Source organism: Salvelinus fontinalis, chromosome 1 (assembly GCF_029448725.1).
Source record: "Salvelinus fontinalis isolate EN_2023a chromosome 1, ASM2944872v1, whole genome shotgun sequence".
In the NCBI taxonomy this organism is placed as follows: domain Eukaryota; kingdom Metazoa; phylum Chordata; class Actinopteri; order Salmoniformes; family Salmonidae; genus Salvelinus; species Salvelinus fontinalis.
The window spans coordinates 27510148-27533875 of NC_074665.1; the positions used below are offsets into that span (position 1 = coordinate 27510148).

At 45.3% G+C, this 23728-nt stretch overlaps 1 pseudogene; it reads right to left on the reverse strand.

Annotated features, from left to right (window-relative positions):
* Positions 1 to 531: 531 nt before the first annotated feature.
* Positions 532 to 23728, reverse strand: part of LOC129851644 (F-box/WD repeat-containing protein 4-like) — a 42240-nt pseudogene continuing 19043 nt past the window's right edge.

A 23728-nucleotide genomic window follows, 5' to 3' on the forward strand; every position in this document is an offset into this window, starting at 1 on the left:
AAACGTTGTGCACATACATACAGGCTACAAACGTTCTACATAGACAATTACTCACAACCAATGAGAGCCTATGGCTACCCTAAATAAGGCTCCCAATCAGAGACAACCGAAATCAGCTGTCTCTAATTGGGAACTCATTCAGGTAACCATAGACTCTCCTAGACAACTAAACATACATAGACAACGCTAGACATCTACACTCAACACAAACCCATATACTACACCCCATAACCCCTTTACCATATAAACACCCAAAACTAACAAAACATAAACATTCCCCATGTCACACCCTGACCTAACTAAAATAATCAAGAAAACAAAGAATACTAAGGCCAGGGCGTGACATGTACACAGGAGTACATCTGTAAATCCTCACCTCGGATGTATCCCTCCGCTGCGGAGTGATACATATAGTTCACATAACCGTGGATACATACGTAGCCTTCGTTATCATCTTTGCTAAATAAATACAGGAGGAAAGTGCAAAGCCTACTTGAGCACACGCAAAAAAAAGTGTGATGCGTCAACCTCTCTCTTTAATGTAACTTTTAATGGATGATGTGATGGAAGTTATCAAATCATTCTGAATTGTTTTCGACATCCCAGAAAAGATGTTCAGCGTGTAAAGAATCTTAATTACAGGCGGCTTGATGATAGGCTCCCTATTAACCAGCTATACATTTGATACCAGTTGGTATTAAACGCCCTCACCTTTTCATCCTTCTTCATGAAACTGATCTGAGGCAGAGGACGACCCTCGCTTTTAATTCGCACCTTTTCCGTGTACCTCAGAGAATGAAAGGGATTCTTCAACAAAAAGTCCACAACATTTTCAGCAGCGTTGGCCAATCTACCATTCTGGCGGAGAGACATGCACGCTCGCACTGATAGCTAGCCATCTACCGAAGTTAGCAAGGCAAATTTAAATAAATTGCACTAACTGGACACAAAAATACAGTTCTAAACCAAAAAAAACAATGTATAATATACCTCCTCCATCTCCTGTAATTTGAAAAAACTCATTTGAATTGAAAAATGTCCCAAAAATACTCAACTATCACTCTTCACTCTTAATCTCTATCCAACAATGTCACCAAGATTCTCCACACATAGAACGCCCATAATGCTCTGTGGCACAATCCCAATACAACTCACTAGATTCATTCTCTGATCCTACATCTAGGATTGGATGAACATGTCAGTTCATACTGCAAAAGCTTTGATTGGTTGGAGGACGTCCTCTGGAAGTGGTCATAATTACCATGTATGTCTATGGAAGGGGGTGAGGCATACCAGCCTCCTAGGTTTTGTATTAAAGTCAATGTAGCCAGAGAAGGATGGAAGCTAGCTGTCCTCTGGCCACACCATGGTGCTAGCCCAGACAGTGCTGTTGAAGTTACTGAAGACCTTCATTGCAAAACAGTGTATTTTAACCAATTATTTCGTGACATATGAATACATTTAGTATAGTTTTATCTAAAAATTATCACTTTTTTTATGTTTCACAATTAAAAAAAAAATGAAATTTCACTGAGGAGGATGGTCCTCCCCTTCCTCCTCTGAGGAGCCTCCACTGGTGTGTGCCTTTCCAAATCATGTCCAATTAATTGCATTTACCACAGGTGGACTCCAATCAAGTTGTAGAAACATCTCAAGGATGATCAATGGAAACAGGATTTACCTGAGCTCAATTTTGAGTCTCATAGCAAAGGGTCTGAATACTTTTGTAAATGAATATTTTCATTTAAAAAAACCTTTAATTTAAATTTATAAACTCAGCAAAAAAAGAAACGTCCCTTTTTCTGGACCCTGTCTTTCAAAGATAATTCGTAAAAATCCAATTAACTTCACAGATCTTCATTGTAAAGGGTTTAAACACTGTTTCCCATGCTTGTTCAATGAACCATAAACAATTAATGATCATGCATCTGTGGAACGGTCGTTAAGACACTAACCGCTTACAGACGGTAGGCAATTAAGGTCACAGTTATGAAGACTTAGGACACTAAAGAGGCCTTTCTACTGACTCTGAAAAACACCAAAAGAAAGATGCCCAGGGTCCCTGCTGATCTGCGTGAATGTGCCTTAGTAATGCTGCAAGGAGGCATGAGGACTGCAGATGTGGCCAGGGCAATAAATTGCAATATCCGTACTGTGAGACGCCTAAGACAGCGCTACAGGGAGACAAGACGGACAGCTGATCGTCCTCGCAGTGGCAGACCACGTGTAACAACACCAGCACAGGATCGGTACATCCAAACATCACACCTGTGCGACAGGTACAGGATGGCAACAACAACTACCCGAGTTACACCAGGAACGCACAATCCCTCCATCAGTGCTCAGACTGTCCGCAATAGGCTGAGACAGGCTGGACTGAGGGCTCGTAGGCCTGTTGTAAGGCAGGTCCTCACCAGACATCACCGGCAACAACGTCGCCTATGGGCACAAACCCACCATCGCTGGACTAGACTGGCAAAAAATGCTCTTCACTGGCAAGTCACGGTTTTGTCTCACCAAGGGTGATGGTCGGATTTGCTTTTATTGTCGAAGGAATGAGTGTTACACCGAGGCCTGTACTCTGGAGCGGGATCGATTTGGAGGTTGAGGGTCCGTCATGGTCTGGTGCAGTGTGTCACAGCATCATCGGACTGAGCTTGTTGTCATTGCAGGCAATCTCAACGCTGTGCTTTACAGGGAAGACATCCTCCTCTCTCATGTGGTACCCTTCCTGCAGGCTCATCCTGACATGACCCTCCAGCATGACAATGCCACCAGCCATACTGCTCGTTCTGTGCGTGATTTCCTGCAAGACAGGAATGTCAGTGTTCCACCATGGCCAGCGAAGAGCCCGGATCTCAATCCCATTGAGCACGTCTGGGACCTGTTGGATAGGAGGGTGAGGGCTAGGGCCATTCCCCCTAGAAATGTCCGGGAACTTGCAGGTGCCTTGGTGGAAGAGTGGGGTAACATCTCACAGCAAGAACTGGCAAATCTGGTGCAGTCCATGAGGAGGAGATGCACTGCAGTACTTAATGCAGCTGGTGGCCACACCAGATACTGACTGTTACTTTTGATTTTGAACCCCCCTTTGTTCAGGGACATAATATTCCATTTCTGTTAGTCACATGTCTGTGGAACTTGTTCAGTTTATGTCTCAGTTGTTGAATCTTGTTATGTTCATACAAATATTTACACATGTTAAGTTTGCTGAAAATAAATACAGTTTAGAGGACGTTTTTTTGCTGAGTTTAATATCCGAATTTTGCTTCGTCATTATGGGGTATTGTGTGTAGATTGATGAGGGGGAAAAACTATTTCATCAATCAAATGTATTTATAAAGCCCTTTTTACATCAGATGTCGCAAAGTCCTATACAGAAACCCAGCCTAAAACCCCAGACAGTAAGCAATACAGATGTAGAAGCACCTAGGAGGAAACCTAGAGAAGAACCAGGTTCTGAGGGGTGGCCTGTCCTCTTCTGGCTGTACCGGGTGGAGATTATATGAGTACATGTCAATTAAGGACAGATTGTTCTTCAAGATTTTCAAACGTTCATAGATGACCAGCAGGGTCAAATAATAATCACAGTGGTTGTAGAGGGTGCAACAGATCAGTACCTCAGGAGTACATGTCAGTTGGCTTTTCATTGTCGAGCATTCAGAGGTCGAGACAGCGGGAGAGAGAGAAAGAGAGAGAGACAAAAACAACAGGTCCAGGACAAGGTAGCACGTCCAGTGAACAGGTCAGGGTTCCATAGCCACAGGCAGAACAGTTGAAACTGGAGCAGCAGCATGACCAGGTGGACTGGGGACAGCCAGGAGTCATCAGGCCAGGTAGTCCTAAGGCATGATCCTAGGGCTCAGGTCCTCCGGGAGGGGAGGGAGAGAGGGAGAGAATTAGAGGGAGCATACACCAGATATAACAAACCGACCCTCGCCACCCAGCACATAGACTATTGCAGCATAGATATCCAATTTAGAATAAGGCAGTTACGTAACAAAATGTGTAAAACTCCAGGGGTCTGAAAACTTTCCTAATGCACTGTATTTAGTTGGGCCAACTTTTTGAATGTATAATATTGTATGTTTTTGGTTGTGGTACACTATGGCTTTGTTTAGACAGGCAGCCCAATTCTGATATTTTTTTCCACTAATTGGTATTTTGACCAATCACATCAGATCTATCACATCAGATCTTTTCCAGATTTGATTGGTGAAAAGACCAATTAGTGAGCTGTGTCAGACACGGGATGTGTCGGTCAGGGTGTGTGTATGTGATCAATGAATTCAGCTAATTAAAAGCACATTTTCTCCATGAAACGGAATTCGTCCTCCTCATTTGACGAGGAGTAAGAAATGTCAGACCAATGCGCAGCGTGGTAAGTGTCCATATTATTTAATAATACTGAACACGACAACAATACAAAAATAACAAAGTGCATAGATAAGAAAACCGAAACAGTCCCGTAACGTGAACAAACACTGACTCCCAAATGGTACCCAATTCCCTACATAGTGCACTGCTTTTGACCTGGCCCATAGGGAATAGTGTGCCCATTTAATAACACCATAGTGAATTCGAGGGGTAGACCTGACTAGGACTCAAACGTGTGTCCAGCGACTGACATCCCAACACCTTAGCAGTTACACCGAGAGAATTGGAACCTCTTGATGAGGTTGCTAGGTGTTGGGTTAAGGTCACTACACTCCCTCCTTCCTTCTGAAGAGCACTACCTCTTTCTTAAGTGTACACGGGGGGGTATTCTTAGCCGTTAAGTCAAGAGATCTACACTTGACGAGATGTTGGGTAAGTAGTGCTCATATTGTTATACCTTGTTATATTTGTTAATCACTGTTTACACTCTATTTCATAAATTACAGTAAATCAATGGTCAATCAAGAGATTTGTCATGTGGATCACTTATTTTTGTGTTAGGTTAATTTTATTGTCGCCATTTGTAAACAAATGAAATATTTTGTGTGTACATATGTGTTCATGGCGATCCAATAAAAGTTACTACGTTAGAATTGTTATGTCTCGCCCACAGGAGAAGCACCTTCCACCCATAGCTGCGGGGAGTAGGGATGTTGTGGGCGCTGCAGCACCCCCTGAAAAAAAATTATGAAAAAATAGGCATTACTCCTGTATTAGCAGAAAAAAATACTCCTCAGTACCCCCAACCCAAAACATCTTCCCGCTGCCATGCTTCCACAATATAGTGCTTTCAAACCCAAGGAGGAGCTGAGTGAAGGCATGAGGAAGTCCAGAAAGCACAGGAGAATGCAAACTACTGCAGTGAAGGGTAAAATGTCCCATCCACAAACTGCACCTTCCCTTGTGGTCCAGCCTTCTATTTCGGATGCAGTCTCACCTTACGGAGCAAAGGGACAGATTGATGTTTACCTAAGAGACCTTTTCTGATGTAATAAATTGGTCTCATTACTTGCCTATATATTTTGCAGCATATTTATTTTCCACCGATGAATGACTCAAATCTGGCCAGTATGATGCATTTTGCATCATATAATATAATTTGCATCATATGGGCCACATTTTGGTATTTTGAAAGTTACATATCTTGAAAACGTGATTGCTGACAGGCAAAACATTTTGGGACTATATCAACAATGGACTAATGAAACAAATACTGTACCAAAAGATAGTTTTCGGGTGGTTTTCCATTAAGTTTAGTTTTTGCTTTAATTTTGGTTTTGTATACCAGCTTCAAAAGGCTGAAAATACAATATTTTAGCTTCGGAAAAATATATTTCACTTTGGTTTAGATGGTAAAATGATTCTCTACACCATACTTGCTTGTTTTATCACATAAACTGAAAATAGGCGAACTATTCAAATTTTAGCAACTAGGAAATGGTGGTTTAAAACTTTCTCGATACCTGTAGAATAGTTGTACCAGAGTAGATAGCATGTAAACTATCCTTTGGTTATATCTATATTGTTTATTACATGTTTATTATAATATTAGGCATATATGTTATTAATACTAATATATTTTACTTTCATACAGAATCTCAAAGCTTCAAAAAGCTGGCAGTTCATGGGAGATGGTCTTCCACAGCTAGATTATACAAAGAAACAAATGTCAGAGAGAAAGGAAAACCTTATGATAACCCTATAACCTTATATAACTTCCCGGGCAGGCCCTGTCCATCACACGTTTTTATTGGCTGAGGCACATTCGCATACTCGAGTTGGTATTCATGTCATAAGAGGGAATTCCCCCCGACCATGCCCATAAATTGGGGAAAACAAACATTATTTCCCATTGACCCCCATCGTAAAAGAGCAAACTTCGTTGTCTATTTATTCTCATGAAAAGCTGCTCTGTTGTCCAATGTACATGTAACCAGGTCAAAATGGTCCCACGTAGGGAAATAGAGCCTTCGAGAAGAGCTCTGTGGCTTCAACCTATTCGGCGTGGGAGAGTGGGAAATGTGGGGAACCAGTGTCCAAGTAGGCTACACGTAGCTGTGTGTGGAAAACATTTTATGAATGGAGCTGAGGGTTCATTTCTGGATGACTTGATGGAGATTGATTCCATGTCTCATTCTCCTGGAATCTATTGGGAGTGTATACTGGATGATGATCAATGGCTGGAGAAGACAAATTGCCATAGTGCAATTCTAGGAACATGATAAAGGCAATACATTAATGTAATATTGTACAAAAAATAAGAAAGCCCTACATGCTTGTTATAGAAGTGAGATGTGGATCTCTTCCTCTCTTTTCCTCTGTCCCCCCTCTCTTTTTCTTTCCCTCTCTATTTCCCACCCTCACTCCTTTTCTTTCTCCCGCCCTAGTTCCCTTTCTTTCTCTCTCTCTACCTCCATCCATCTTTCCCTCCCTCTCCTTCTCTCTATCCCACTCTCTGCGCTTGGTGGTTTCCTTTCCTCAGGGGAAGCCCTTTGAACCTTTCAGCCCAGTTAAAGGGAACAAAAGCAAACAAATCACATTGTTCTTTCAGGAATTTTTCTTGTTCACTGCCTTTCATTGCCTCTTTTTTAGGCACTTCTCTCATTCATATCCCAGAAGTCAATGGTTCCTTACATCCCAGCTTGACAAGTCAGGAGGATACAAGCTAATCCCCTTAATCTGGTTTTTCTCCCGCACGCAGCCACAGGGAGAGAGGGACCACAGAGAGTAATCCTATAGAGGACACAATAGGATTAGGCTGTGACTCTCAGAGTGACAATCAGGTATCTACTGACTGATCTGCAAAGTAGGGCCGACTTTCTTAAATTTTACTTATTTTGGCAGGGGGGGGGGTTCTTTCTTTGAGGGCTGCTGGAGGTCCCTCTGACAGGCCTGTGTTCCTCAACCCAGGGACCCGTGGATGACTGACAGGTGATGAGGGTGGAGTTAGAGTTGGGGGTGTGTGGGGTGGATGGAGGGGTTGTATGTGAGTGGGGTGGGGAGGTAATGGTTGCCTTTCTTGATTCACATTCTGGTACACACAGCGGTAAACACACACGCATACATTCACAATTCACAATTAACACAATTAGCTCAATCTTGCTGTGTTGCAGCTTTTTGGTCTTCAGCTGAGACAATTTCACAATCCCATAGTTAGACAAATAATACCGAAATGTTCTATAACAAATAAAGTATATAAATATACAATCTCAGTAAGTTAAATTACAACTTTTCCAGACATTGACATCAAGTGGATTACACGTGCTGAATGAAAGGTTATAAGACATCTTTTTCCGACATCAAAAATATGTATTTTCAGAACATTGTAAATACGTATTTTCTGGACGTCGAAGCAATGTCTTATATGGACGTTGAAAATTTGTCTTATGCGGATGTTGAAAATATGTATTTTTTGGTCATCGACTCTATGGACAAATTTCAACTGCACATACATTCTCAATGAAGTAAGTATTATATCACAATAATATAGGAAAGAGGAGACAACTGAAGATTGCAGCAGAATATGTATTATTGTTCCTATCTGTCACATTCAAAAGCTTTAAAACTGACAGTGATGATGTTTAAAGTAGTCCAACCTACAGAATAAGCCAACAGACCACTTTGAACAACAATACCATTTGCAGTAAAGGACGGTTACAGATTTGTTTATTATCTTGCTACGATTGTGATATGTTGTTGTTGATCTACCTTAGTTGAATGCACTGACTGTCAGTCGCTCTGGATAAGAGTGTCTGCTGAATGACCGAAATGTAAAAACAAACACTCGCAAAGCATGCTGTGTATTATTCTAATGAGCTCTGCCCCCAAACAAGTACACATTTGGCAAGTTTGAACATCACAAACAATTATCACAGTAGAGTACTGTACAGTACGGTATCGTATAGGACAGTCGAGTTTAATTCAGTACATTACACTGTACTCTAGTGTATTGCACTCTACTGTCCAAACTTGTGAAACATAGATGTCTATGATTAGTTCAGATTTGGTGCGGTCCAGACCGGACCAAATCCGAACCAATTATAGACATCTATGTTTGGACCAAATATAGGTTGGTCTGGACCGGACGTCTGTGGATGTTGAAATCAAGGCTGGTCCAGACTGGAGCAGATCTGAACCAAATATAGACGTCTATGATTAGTTCAGATTTGGTCTGATCCGGACCAAAATGAAACTTCTGTAGACATTGAAATCAAGGCTGGTTTGGGCCCCATCCCCCAAAAAAACACTAAAAAAAGACAGCTGGTCTGGGGGATATCTTTTGATCCAGTTTTCTTCCATTACTGCAGTGTTATGGGAAAACATGCATGTCCTTTTTTCTTTTAAAAGGTGGAAGTTTGTGGGAAAATCAAATGAATTGAGATATTTGAGATATTTTCATCGTGCCAATATACAGGTAACTGCCCACCCAAAAAAACACTTGAGTAAATGATCGAAAAAACTATATTGAAAGCAGGTGCTTCCATAGGGGTGGTTCTTGAAATAATTAAACAATTAACATCCCATAATGCTTAGGGTCATACATAAAAATGCCCAGTTGCCCATTATTTTGGCTACCATGGCTAGAAGAAAAGATTTCAGTGACTTTGAAAGAGGGGTCCCAAAGGAGCATAGCGGTTTAAAGTGTGTGTGTGTGTTTCAGTCACCAGATCTCAATTGATTCTGGAGCGAAAGCTTAGACAACATTTCCACCACAATCAACAAAACACAAAATGATGGAATTTATCAAAATGATGGAGTCCCAGACACGTGCCCTATTAAGATACTTTATGTTGGGGTTTCCTTTATTTTTGGCACTTACCTGTATTTTGTCTGCAACCACTGTAAGAATAACACAAGTTAGAGTGAATTGTGGAAATGGTGGCAGATGTGTGGTAGTGGTGTCTTGCATGCATTTACTCTCATCATCTGTAGATGGCAGCATTGGTACAAGAATTCAAAACTCCAGCACCTTTTGGCACATAACGGCACACTGGTAAATCAGTGTAAAAACCTGCCAGCTCATTTATAACACAGTTCAACCACCTCCCCAAAACCAATCTCAAACCTGGTATGATGCTCTGATGCTCAGCCCAGCATTGCTCTGATATCTGATCCTCTCCATAGTTGTACCACAGCCCACCGAGCCCACGGAAACAGGGCTCACCTCCACTGAAAGGGAAGCCCTTCCTTCCATTCAAGTCCAATGAACGTGGCCAAAGAAAACACTGTGTGATTCTTCACATGTTCTCATGTTACTCTGCTAGTCTTGCTAAGTGCTAAGGGTAAATTACAGGTTATCCATTGTGAGAGAAAACAAAGTCAAAGGATGGTGGATTGCTCTGAGACAGGTGCCAGTGGGTTACTCTGTTGATCTAGCGTGAACAGTAACAGTAGTGGTACGGAAATTACAATTCTAATTGGCCAAATCATATTGTGTTGAAAACAGTTAACCATTATACCTTCACACACAGCCTGGTTTGTTCCATCAGCTGTCATCTGCTAACACGTTTTGGCATAAAGCTACTGCATTTTAGTGCAAGTCATGCTCCACTGCAAGGTAGTGGCAGTACCAGACACCTTTATTTCCTCATCCATCATCTGCATGATCCAAGTGTGTGTGATTTACGTCTTAAACCAAGTCGCCACTAACCCAGACGCACCGCACCCACCCTGATGCTCTTCACATGGATCCCTCAGCTAAATATACCCTGTGTGTCTCAGCTGGCTGTGTTTCAGTTGAGGTCACGATGGTTTGCCCTCTTCACACTTGCAACATGCCAGATTTAGCCACTGACTCTTCATTTAGAGATCCGGATAAACAAACAAAAAGCCACCACTGCCAGAACATTTAGCTAAATCTAATAGACCTGATATGACAAGAACAAACCATTGATTTCATCATTTATCTCTGCATGTCTGACACGGGAATCATATTAATGATGTAACCGAGTTAATGTCACAAAAATGAAGGCATTGTGGCAGAGGGTGAGGTGAAATCCTTTGTCCCCCTGCTAAGCTCCCATCACCTGTGTGACAGAGAGGTTTGTACAGGTGCCCTCTGCACCCCCCTCCCTTCTTCCTCATCCGTTCCCGCCAAACTGACACTACTGAGGGAGAGGGGCAGGTACAGGCAAGGCCCACATCACTCACTCCTGAGTCTGTGAGACCATGGTGTGTGCAAGTGTTGCTAGGTGAGTGTGGTGTGTGTATGGGTGTGAGTGGCCTCTTTAGGTGTGACGAGGGGCACCACAAATACCCTTCTTGCAACCCTCAACCCAGCCCCCCCCCTACCACTTCTGTCCCAAACGGAAGTCTTAATTTCAGCCTTTTCCTGAGAGGGTTAGTTGGGTGGTGGGGTTGTGTGAGTCACTGTGTTGACCTTGTGACAGAACCTCAGACAACAGCACTGCATTGTTGGTACCAAGTAGTGTGGCCTGATGACACTTCAGTCCGTGGCATCCTCAGTGTGTGATTCCTCACACATGCAAGGTCAGGCATATCATACCAAGCCACACAGTAGGTGAAGGACGGCGTTCTACACAATCAAATCATCATCAGTGCACAACCTGTATTTCAGGGTACTGTGTTACAGATAACAAAATACTGGCCACACGGCTGAACAGCTTCTGTGGGGCCCCTCCCTGGGTCCATATGATTAATTCAACTCTGCACAGTCCCTGGGGGCCACATCTCCTGCATGGTTGTGCAATGCCTTTACGCAGCGTGGCCATTCCTCTTATCTGCTACCGTAATATTAGCTAATGGAATATGATCTAATATATGCCATTAATGGCAAGCAGGGAGGGTCTCCGGGAATTCACAATGGAACCAAATGCACACACACCACAACCCCCAAACCACCCTCCCTCACAACCCCAAGCACAACATAGAATAAACCCCCAACTATCTCTCCCCACTGACCAAATGAATCCGAAGAAAACGTCGAAATGAGACCCATTTATATCTACAATGTATGACGCACCGCCAGGTGTAAGTGGGGTTTGGATATGCGTCTAGAACTTTGATATGCCAGATGTGAGTATATTTTATCTTTGTCCGTCAAATCATCCTCACATTATAACGTGGATTTTCAAAGGTTAAACACTTCAATCCTGACTGACTGCAGGTGTTGAGGTCAAATGAATGGAAACCCAAACACTGTTTTCCTATGTTACTGTCAGTGGCTAATATGGTTTTATCCCCTCAAAGCATCCGACAGAGCCCATAGTCACTCAAAGTGTGAGGTGGAAACACCTCCCTGTGTGTTCTTCAATGGAAGCGTTATCTAGGCTTTATCGTGTGTGTGTGTGTGTGTGAGAGAGAGAGAGCCTCCAGGCCACTGGATTAGTCCTGTAACAACATGTTCTTGCATGCCCTCTAGTCCAGGATCTGTGTTGCCCTGGCAGAGGTTTCTATGTTGGTTTCAGGGTGTAGTATCCACATATACAGTACCAGTCAAAAGTTTGGACACACCTACTCATTCCAGGGTTTTCCCCTTATTTTTACATTGTAGAATAATAGTGAAGACATCAAAACTATGAAACAACACATATGGAATCATGTAGTAGCCAAAAAAGTGTTAAACAAATGAAAATATATTTCATATTTGAAATTCTTCAAAGTAGCCACCCTTTGCCTTGAGACAGCTTTGCACACTCTTGGCATTCTCTCAAACAGCTTCATGAGGTAGTCACCTGGAATGCATTTCAATTAACAGGTGTGCCTTGTTAAAAGTTAATTTGTGGAATTTCTTTCCTTCTTAATGTGTTTGACCCAATCAGTTGTGCTGTGACAAGATTGGGCTATCTTCTGTATACCACCCCTATCTGGAAAAAGACCAAGTCCATATTATGGCAAGAACAGCTCAAATAGGAGGTGTGATGGGCTCTCATGAAGACCCAGAGTTACCTCTGCTGCAGAGGATAAGTTCATTAGAGTTACCAGCCTCAGAAATTGCAGCCCAAATAAATGCTTCACAGAGTTCAAATAACAGACACATCTCAACATCAACTGTTCAGAGGAGACTACGTGAATCAGGCCTTCATGGTTAAATTGCTGCCAAGAAACCACTGCTAAAGGACACCAATAAGAAGAAGAGACTGGCTTGGGCCAAGAAACACGAGCAAAGAACATTAGACCGGTGGAAATCTGTCCTTTGTTCTGATGAGTCCAAATTTGAGATTTTTGGTTCCAATCACCGTGTCTTTGTGAGACGCAGAGTAGGTGAACGGATGCTCTCCGCATGTGTGGTTCCCACCGTGAAGCATGGAGGAGATGGTGTGGGGGTGTGGGGCTGCTTTGCTGGTGACACTGTCTGTGATTATTTTTAAATTCAACGCACACTTAACCAGCATGGCTACCACAGCATTCGCAAGTGATACGCCATCCCATCTGGTTCGTGGGACTATCATTTGTTTTTCAACAGGACAATGACCCAACACACCTCTAGGCTGTGTGAGGGCTATTTGACCAAGAAGAAGAGTGATGGAGTGCTGCATCAGGTGACCACACTGGGCTGCTCACAGCAAAGGATAACTGCAACATCTGTGGCAAGGAAAACAAGTCATAAATGGCCGTCACCCACACACAAACTGACTTTACACACACATACCTGTACGCAGCGGGTCTGCCACTTATCCCACATCCCTATGACGCCGTAGTAGGAGGAGCCACTGGCAATCGTGATTCCCGTATGTCTGGATGCAGTAGAGGGCACTGTCGTGAGGCTCCTCCCACTCCATGACACACTTCCTGTTGGACAGGAAGATGTTTGTGAAAAAGTAGACATCTGTTTCATTTGAAATACTATGAATTGCAGGATGTGAAATAGTCCAAAATGACAGCGTTACAGCATTCATTCGTTCAACTTACTTTGATGACCTAGACGAGGACCACTACTTCACACTGCAGAATGTGACTGGATTTTGGTGAGTGTACTTTGAAGAATTTTAAGAAGGCAAATGTGTGTGTGCATGTTTTGAGTAAGTTAGATTGTGTATGTTGGTGTGTGTTTTGAGTAGGGTGCATGTTGTGAGGTTTGTGTGTGAGTTTTCTGAGGATGCTGAAACTTCATCTGTTGTTTACGGAAAGGCGCTGGGGTGTTGGGAGCGCTGGCTGGGTTTGCGGTGGGGAAGGAGGTGGTGGTAGGGGAAATATTTTAGGAGTTCTGCCAATGGAGATCGATCATCCATTAGAGCCTCATCAATAAGTGATGCACAGGGACCGGGAGCAGACAGCAGGGCAACAGAGGCGTCTGGAGTCACTCTCACACGCAAACACACACAGGCGTGCACACACACAGGGCACACACCGTTTCTTCGTCCTAATTTTAGCAATCCAATGAGCGCGAGGTCAATTCACTGTCATTGGGTCCTAAAGTGTTGAGAGACACCAGATATATCCACATATAGCCCTGATTCGACCAGACTCAAAGGAGTGTCCCTATCACCAGACTACTTTACCTGTCTTGGCATCTGAGGTTAAAGTCAAGCAGTAACTTACTATTGTGTGTCTTTGATAGAGTTTGAGCTGTGTCGGTTTCTCGGAGTGTGTTTTTCCGGGACAATGTGAGTCAAGAGTGCATGAGGTAGACAAGGCCAATTGGGCTGACTCCTCTTTCTCTCTCGTTTCCCCCCCTCTCTGCCGAACCTATAGCCGACGTGGTGAGAGTGCAGCAGAGTTTGTAGAGAATGCATACACACTCTGACCATCTCACCCAGAGAATGTCCCAGCCACGACACAAAAACAGACATCTCTACATAAAACTAAATAAAACAATACCACATCTGTCACGCCCTGACCTTAGAGATCCTTTTTATGTCTCTATTTTGGTTGGTTAGGGCGTGAGTTTGGGTGGGCATTCTATGTCTGGTGTTCTATGTTGTCCTTGTTTTGTATTTCTATGTGTTTGGCCTAGTTTGGTTCCCAATCAGAGGCAGCTGTCTATCGTTGTCTCTGATTGAGAACCATACTTAGGTATCCTGTTCCCACCTGTGTTTGTGGGTATTTATTTTCTGTTTAGTTTTTGTTGCACCTTTCAGAACTGTTCGTTGGTCGTTTTGTTGTTTTTGTTCGAGTGTACATATTTATTAAACGTATTATGAATACTTACCACGCTGCACCATGGTCCTCTTCTCCTTCTCCCGACGATGTTCGTTACAGAACTACCCACCACCAAAGGACCAAGCAGCGTGGAAGGATGGACTCCTGGACATGGAAGGAAATATTGGACGGCAAGGGACCCTGGGCACAGCCGGGAGAGTATCGCCGTCCGAAAGAGGAGCTGGAGGCAGCTAGAGCGGAGCGGCGACACTACGAGGAATTGGCTCGAGGTAACGAGTTGGCTCGAGAGGCAGCCCCAGAATAATTTTTTTTGGGGGGGGGGGGGGCACGGGGAGAATGGCGGACTCAGGTAGGAGACCTGAGCCAACTCCCTGTGCTTACCGTGGCGAGAGAGTGACCGGGCAGGCACCGTGTTATGCGGGGAAGTGCACGGTGTCCCCGGTGCGCATGCATAGCCCGGTGCGCTACATCGCAGCTCCTCGCATCTGCCGGGCTAGAGTGGGCATCGAGCCAGGAGGGTTGATGCCGGCTCAGCGCATCTGGTCTCCAGTGCGTCTCCTCGGCCCGGGTTATCCTGCGCCAGCCCTGCGCACTCTGTCTCCAGTACGTCTGCACAGCCCAGTGCGTCCTGTGCCTGCGCCCCGCACGTGCAGGGCCAAAGTCACCATACAGCCAGGACGGGTTGTGCAGGCTCTTTGCTCGAGACCTCCAGTGCGCCTCCACGGCCCAGTGTATCCGGTGCCAAGGACAAGGCCTCTTGCATTTCTCCCCAGTCTGGTGAGTCCTGTGCCTGTGCTTAGCCCTAACCTTCCTGCATGTCTCCCCAGCCTGGTGAGTCCTGTACCTGCTCCCAGAGCCAGGTCTCCTGTGTGTCTCTCCACTCCAGTGATAATCCATGGCAAGAAGCCTCCAGTGATGATCCATGGCAAGAAACCTCCAGTGATGATCCATGGCACCAAGCCTCCAGTAATGATCCATGGCAAGAAGTCTCCAGTGATGATCCATGGCAAGAAACCTCCAGTGATGATCCATGGCACGAAGCCTCCAGTAATGATCTATGGCACGAAGCCTCCAGTGATGATCCATGGCACGAAGCCTCCAGTGATGATCCATGGCACAAAGCCTCCAGTGATGATCCATGGCACGAAGCCTCCAGTGATGATCCATGGCACGATGCCTTCTGTGATGATCCATGGCACGAAGCCTCCAGTGATGATCCATGGCACGAAGCCTCCAGTGATGATCCATGGCAAGAAGCCTCCTGTGATGATCCATGGCACGAAGCCTCCTGTGATGATCCATGGCACGAAGCCTCCAGTGATGATCCATGGCACGAAGCCTCCAGTGATGATCCATGGCACGAAGCCTCCAGTGATGATCCATGGCACGAAGCCTCCAGTGATGATCCATGGCACGAAGCCTCCAGTGATGATCCATGGCACAAAGCCTCCAGTGATGATCCATGGCACGAAGCCTCCAGTAAGGATCCATGACACGAAACCTCCAGTGAGGAGTTATGGCACGAGGCCCCCAACGAAGGACGTCAGTCTGGAGACTCCAGCGACGCTTTCTAGTCCGGAGCCTCCAGCGTCGCCTTCTAGTCCGGAGCCTCCAGCGTCGCCCTCTAGTCCGGAGCCTCCAGCGACGCCCTCTAGTCCAGAGCCTCCAGCGTCGCCCTCTAGTCCGGAGCCTCCAGCGACGCCCTCTAGTCCGGAGCCTCCAGCGTCACCCTCTAGTCCGGAGCGTCCAGCGACGCCCTCTAGTCCGGAGCCTCCAGCGACCTCCTGTCCGGAGCAGCCAGAGTCTCCCTCCTGTCCGGAGCAGCCAGAGTCTCCCTCCTGTCCGGAGCAGCCAGAGTCTCCCTCCTGTCCGGAGCAGCCAGAGTCTCCCTCCTGTCCGGAGCAGCCAGAGTCGTCCTCCTGTCCGGGGCCCGCTGCGAGGGTCCCCAGTCCGGGGTCTGCGGTAAGGGTCCCTGCTCCAGAGGCACCGCCTAAGTGGGCCAAGACTAAGGTGGAGCGGGGTCCACGTCCCGCACCAGAGCCGCCACCGCAGTGAAATGTCCACCCAGACCCTCCCCTATAGGTTCAGATTTTGCGGTCGGAGTCCACACCTTTGGGGGGGGGGGTACTGTCACGCCCTGACCTTAGAGATCCTTTTTATGTCTCTATTTTGGTTGGGCAGGGCGTGAGTTTGGGTGGGCATTCTATGTCTGGTGTTCTATGTTGTCCTTGTTTTGTATTTCTATGTGTATGGTTCCCAATCAGAGGCAGCTGTCTATCGTTGTCTCTGATTGAGAACCATACTTAGGTAGCCTGTTCCCACCTGTGTTTGTGGGTAGTTATTTTCTGTTTAGTGTTTGTTGCGCCTTTCAGAACTGTTCGTTGGTCGTTTTGTTGTTTTTGTTCGAGTGTTCATATTTATTAAACGTATTATGAATACTTACCACGCTGCACCTTGGTCCTCTTCTCCTTCTCCCGACGACGTTCGTTACAACATCACATGAGAAAACTATTTGCCATTACCCAATTCCCCCCAAAACATACTATAAATATAAAGAATTAACCGCAAAAATATGATGAAGCAACGTGACACACAAACCTCACATATTCAACAAGACCATGAGATGATAGATCAATCTGATAAAATACACAACAACACTACACAACATTAACACATAACAAGAGACAGGAGCTTCACAACACCAAGACAACAGTGTATATCAGACAGAGAATGAACTGTGTGTGTGTTGCTGTCCGCTGGTCGGATACCCTCCAGGCATCTGCAAAACTCAAAGTCCTGCTTTCAGCGAGAACCCAACGTCCAGACACCCCTCACTGTCCCAGGGAGCCTCCTGGGGGTGCTGTGTGTGTGAATTATTGATGTCTAAAGAGGGACCCCCATCCCAGCCCAACCCTCCACTCAACTCCCCAGAGCTAGCTGACAATCAGCTTTTATTTGTGTTACTTGACTGGACCCCTCCCCACAAAAACACCTCACACACATACACACACACACCACCCAAATCAAATGGCCCCGTCTCCTTTGATAGCAGGACCTGGTTTGTTGTGGAAATCTGCAAAGCTCCGCATCAAAACGGGCACCGCCCAGAGCGGACTGGATAGGGACATACTGCGCTCTTTCTCTTTGGAAGATGGAGGGGAGGGAGAATGACTAGACTGTGTTGCTAGTGCTCTTATGTGTGCTGTGCTGACTCATAGCACGTGTATTGAAGTGTATGATGTAGCCGTGACGTTATTCTCATTTTGGCATGGCTCAGAACGCTTCTTTGCAAATCATAATGCTTGGCCATAATGAACAGTTTTATAATGTATATTGCTGCATGTGCTATATTGGTGGCGGTACATTTTGCCATACAATATGTGCAATAGTACATTGACAATTTATACATACGTGAATACGAGAAAAAAAAAGTATTGATTGACAGCTTGCTTGATGGACGGACGGCGTACCTGGGGCTGAGGCGGAGGTCCCAAGAGCGGATGTAGGTGTCGTAGCTACAGGTGAGCTGCTGGAAGGGCGACTCATATACTATATCCAACACACCTGCATCCCACTGGAACTCTGAACCTAGACAACACAGCAACTCACACCTGAGAGACAGCGAGAGGGAGGAGGGAGAAATAGAGAGAAAGTAGGAAAAAGAAGAAAGATGAAGAGAGACAGTTCCGTTCTGCACCTAAGACCACAGACATGTTACACACTACCATCTGTATCAACAAATGCCTGCTGGCTACTGGCTACTTTACGTCGAATAAAGGAGGTCCTTAGTGCTTCAAATGAGGATGTACAGTGTTCACTTACACCCATAAGCAGCCACGAATAATCAATGTAGTCCCTACTAGGTATAACTCTTATCTCAAAGTGAGAGGAAGACAACACACTTTTGTCACCGGTCTAAGTCTTTCTTGGAGTTGATCCTTGATTCACCCCTAAGCTCTCTGTGTGTATCTTCATATTCCCACAGACAGCCCTCTCTCTCCATCTCTATATTCCCAATTCCACCGGCTCCAGACCACCCAGAGGAGATCAAAGTCAACACCTCTCTATCTGGGAGAGGGCTCTGAGGCCGATTACAGGGATCCTCCCACGCTACGACACTGTGCGGGATGGAGGTGTGTGTGTGTGTGTGAGAGAGAGAGAGAGAGAGAGAGAGAGAAAACGGCATGGTGTGTAAAAAATATATATTTGTGTGTATGGGTACACAAAGGATGTGTATGGGTGGGTGTGTGTATGGGTGTGTGTATGAGCAGTACCATGCTCTTGTGATCACAGTCCTCTGTTGGCTGCCCCCTCAGCGGCTCTGATTATTGGAGAATAACTTGCCCTCCGCAGTGCGGATTATCGCAGAATAACTGTCTCTTTGTTGCTGTTTAATTCCTCCATGACCGTGACTGTGTGCAGTCACAGATCTTTGATACCTGCTCCCTAGCAACCATTTAAAGGTGCCCGCTGGCCCTGGTGACCGCACTCCCTCCCCCTCCTCGCTCGTGCCCCCACTGCCCCAAACACCAGGGGCAGACTGGTAATCCGCCAGCCTCACCCCAGGGGGCCATCTTATTGGACGAGGGCTTTCCTCACGGGGCGTCTTATTGGATGAGAGCTTTCTCAGCCCTGGGGTCTAAGCCTGGCCAATGGGGAGTCTGTGATGAGGCTCTCTCTCTGGGCTATGTGTCTGTGTGGGGTACCGACCTCTCATTTTCTTTTTACTGCTAAAACCCAGGGCTTAATGCATGCCGGACAAAGAACACCTATACCACTCAAGTCACACGTGAATAATTGACTCATAACTCAAATGTGTCTTGTAGAGAGCCCCCTACATCACTCAACCCACAAGGATATAGGCCATTCAATTCATAGCCTGAATACAACGTCTCGCAGACACAATTGAGCTGATTGCACTGAAGGTCTTCGTGGCCCTCTGAAACGTCAGACACCAAAAGGTGAGATGATAAAAACCCGGATCCATGAAAGCGCTCTTCACATCTGCGTCAGTATATTAAAGCCCGTAATAGCACTGTGCGATGGATGGCGAGCAAGCAAAACGGGATTCTCAAATTGTTAGGTCACCACTTTTATGAGCCTAGGAAAGATTACAGGATGGAGCATAACCATATAATCTCTCAGAATGACTGTATCTGCAAGTGGGGCTGCCATTTGCCTTTGAGCTGCGGCTTGATTGTGTGATCTGACCATCTCATGTCTGGGTCAACACCGTCACATACCTGAGTCTGGCCCAAAGCATGCCTGAGTGGAAGTCACATGGTTGAGTCTATAAAATAATACTGACGAGTCATTACCGTCACATAACAGAGTCGGTCCGTGAAATGAGTGCCTTTTGTGTCCCTTTGATATACAGTACCAGTCAAAAGTTTGGACACGCCTTCTCATTCAAGGGTTTTTCTTAATTTTTTGTATTTTATACATTGTAGAATAATAGTGAAGACATTAAAACTATGAAAAAAACACATATGGAATCATGTACAGTAGTAACCAAAAAAGTGTTTTTATTTTTTATTCTTCAAAGTAGCTACCCTTTGCCTTGTGACTCCCGAGTGGTGCAGCGGTGTAAGGCACTGCATCTCAGTGCAAGAGGTATCACTACAGTCCCTGGTTTGAATCGAGGCTGTATCACATCTGGCCGTGATTGGGAGTCCCATAGAGCGGTGCACAATCGGCCCAGCGTCGTCAGGGTTTGGCCGGAGTAACCCGTCATTGTAAATAAGAATTTTTTCTTAACTGACTTGCCTAGTTAAATAAAGGTAAAAGAAAAATGGAATGACAGCTTTGCACACTCTTGGCATTCTCTCAACCAGCTTCATGAGAAATGCTTTTCCAACAGTCTTGAAGGAGTTCCCACATATGCTGAGCATTTGTTGGGTGCTTTTCCTTCACTCTGCGATCCAACTCATCCCAAACCATCTCAATTGAGTTGAGGTCGGATGATTGTGGATGCCAGGTCATCTGATGCAGCACTCCATCATTCTCCTTGGTTAAATATCACTTACACAGCCTAGAGGTGTGTTTTGGGTCCTTGTCCTGTTGAAAAACAAATGATAGTCCCACTAAGAGCAAAACAGATGGGATAGCGTATTGCTGCAGAATGCTGTGGTAGCCATGCTGGTTAAGTGTGCCTTGAATTCTAAATAAATCACCAACAGCGTCACACCTCCTCCATGCTTCATGGTGGAAACCACACATGCGGACATCATCCGTTCAACTACTCTGCGCCTCACAAAGACATGGCGGTTGGAACCAAAAATCTCAAATTTGGACTCATCAGACGAAAATACAGATTTCCATCAGTCTAATGTCCATTTGCTCATGTTTATTGACCCAGGCAAGTCTCTTCTTCCTATTGGTGTCCTTGAGTACTGGTTTATTTGCAGCAATTTGAACACAGAGGCCTTTGTAGCAGGCCACTGTGTTCTTGGGGACCTTCAATGCTGCAGTAATTTTTTGGTAACCTTCCCCAGATCTGTGCCTCGACACAATCCTGTCTCGGAGCTCTACGGACCATTCCTTTGACCTCATGGCTTGGTTGTTGCTCTGACATGCACTGTCAACTATGGGACCTTATATAGGCAGGTGTGTGTCTTTCCAAATAATGTCCAATCAATTAAATTTACCACAGGTGGACTGCAATCAAGTTGTAGAAACATCTCAAGGATGATCAATGGAAACAGGATACACCTGAGCTCAACTTCGAGTCTAATAGCAAATGGTCTGAATACTTATGTAAATAAGGTATTTCTGTTTTTTATTTTGAATAAATTTGCACCCCACAAAATGTTCATTGCTTTGTCATTATGGGGTATTGTGTGTAGATTGATGAGGGACACTTGAAAACATTTTTTTTAGAATAAGGCTGTAACGCAACTAAATGTAAAAAAGGGGAAGGGGTCTGATTATTTGTAATTACACTCCGGCCCCCCAACCATCCGCTCATCTAGATGATGATCCCTGCCCTAGACCCACTACAATTTGCATACCGCCCCAATAGATTCACGGACGACGCAATAGTCATTGCACTGCACACTGCTCTATCACACCTGGACAAGAGTAACACCGATGTGAGAATGCTGTTCATCGACTACACTCAGCCTTCAATCCCATAGTTCCCTCCAGGCTCATCACTAAGCTCAGGGCCCTTGGTCTGAACCCCTCCATGCGCAACTGGGTCCTAGACTTCCTGACGGGCTGACCCCAGGTGTTGAAGGTAGGCACAGGGATCCACAGGGATCCTCAGGGGTGCATGCTCAGCTCAGCCCCTCATGTACTCCCTTTTCTCCCATAACTGCGTGGCTCCGTAAGTCTCCAACTCAATCATCAAGTTTGCTGACGACACAGCAGTGGTAGGCCTGATTACCAACAACGACGAGACAGCCTACAGGGAGGAGGGGAGAGCCCTGGCGGAGTGGAGCAAGGAAAATAACTTCTCCCTCAACGACAACAAAACAAAGGAGCTGATCGTGGACTACAGGAGACAGTAGAGAGAGCACACCCCCATCCACATCAAAGGTTAAAAGTTTCAAGTTCCTCTGTGTGCACATCACTGAGGACTTGAAATGGTCCCTCCACAATGACACTGTGGTGAAGAAGGCGCAACAGCATCTCTTCAACCTCAGGAGGCTGAAGAAATTTGTCTAGGCCCCTAAAACCCCCTCAAACTTCTACAGATGCACCACCGAGAGCATTCTGTCAGGCTGTATCACCACCTGCTACAGCAACTACACCGCTTGCAACCGCAAGGCTCTCCAGAGGGTGGTGCGGTCAGCCCAATACATCACCGGGGGCACACTGCCTGCCCTCCAAGACATCTACAGCACCCGGTGTCACAGGAAGGCCAAGAAGATCATCAAGGACATCAGCCACCCGAGCCACAGCCTGTTCACCCTTCTACCATCTAGCAGGCGAAGACAGTACAGGGGCATCAAAGCCGGGGCAGAGAAAATTGAAGATGGCTTCTATCTCCAGGCCATCAGACTGTTAAGCAGTCAGCGGTCTGGTCTTTTCCCTTCGCCCAGAAAACCATCTGGTGTGACCACCATTTGCCTCATGCAGCGCGACATATCTCCTTCACATAGAGTTGATCAGGCTGTTGATCAAGCTGTCTTCAATGGCTGTGCGAAGTTGCTGGATATTGGCGGGAACTGGAACACGCTGTTGTACACATCGATCCAGAGCATCCCAAACATGCTCAATGGGTGAAATGTCTGGTGAGTATGTAGGCCATGGAAGAACTGGGACATTATCAGCTTCCAGGAATTGTGTCCAGATCATTCTGAAACATGAGGGGATGGCAACGGATGAATGGCACGACAATGGGCATCAGGATCTCGTCACGGTATCTCTGTGCATTCAAATTGCCATCGATAAAATGCAATTGTGTTTGTTATCTGTAGCTTATACCTGCCCATACCATAACCCCACTGCCCCCATGGGGCGCAACGCCATACACACTGTCTGCCATCTGCCCAGTACAGTTGAAACCGGGATTCATCTGTGAAGAGCACACTTCTCCAGCATGCCAGTGGCCATTGAAGGTGAGCATTTGCCCACTGAAGTCGATTATATATTCATTTAAGGAGATGTGTCATGCTGCATGACGCAAATGGTGATCACACCAGATACTGACTGGTTTTCTGATCCACGCCCCTACCTTTATTTAAGGGATCTGTGACCAACAGATGCATAGCTGTATTCCTAGTTATGTGAAATTCATAGAATAGGGCCTAATGACTTATTTCAATTTAATTATTTCCTTATATGAACTATAACGCAGTAAAATCTTTTAAATTGTTGCATGTTGAGTTTATATTTTTGTTCAGTGTAACTACTGCTGTACATACCCTTTTTCTACTTATATTCTGCCCATACTATCTATACACTTCACATATTTATATCCCGTACTCTGACATCACTGGTTCTGATATTTCTTAATCTCTTGTTTTTTCCTTTTTTTTGGTTGGGATTATTTGTGTATAATTATTATACTGTTAGCCATTTACTGCACTGCTGGAGGTAGGAACAAAAGCAGTTCGCTGCACCTGCTTTAAAATCTGCTAATCTGTGTGTATTGCGACAATTAAACTTTGATTTGATACCTATTAGATAGACAGGTTACAAATGTTTTAACAATTTGCATTCAATTGCCCTTCCCTTTTACACACAACAAGCTTCCATTTCCTCTGTCACAAAGAGATTTAGG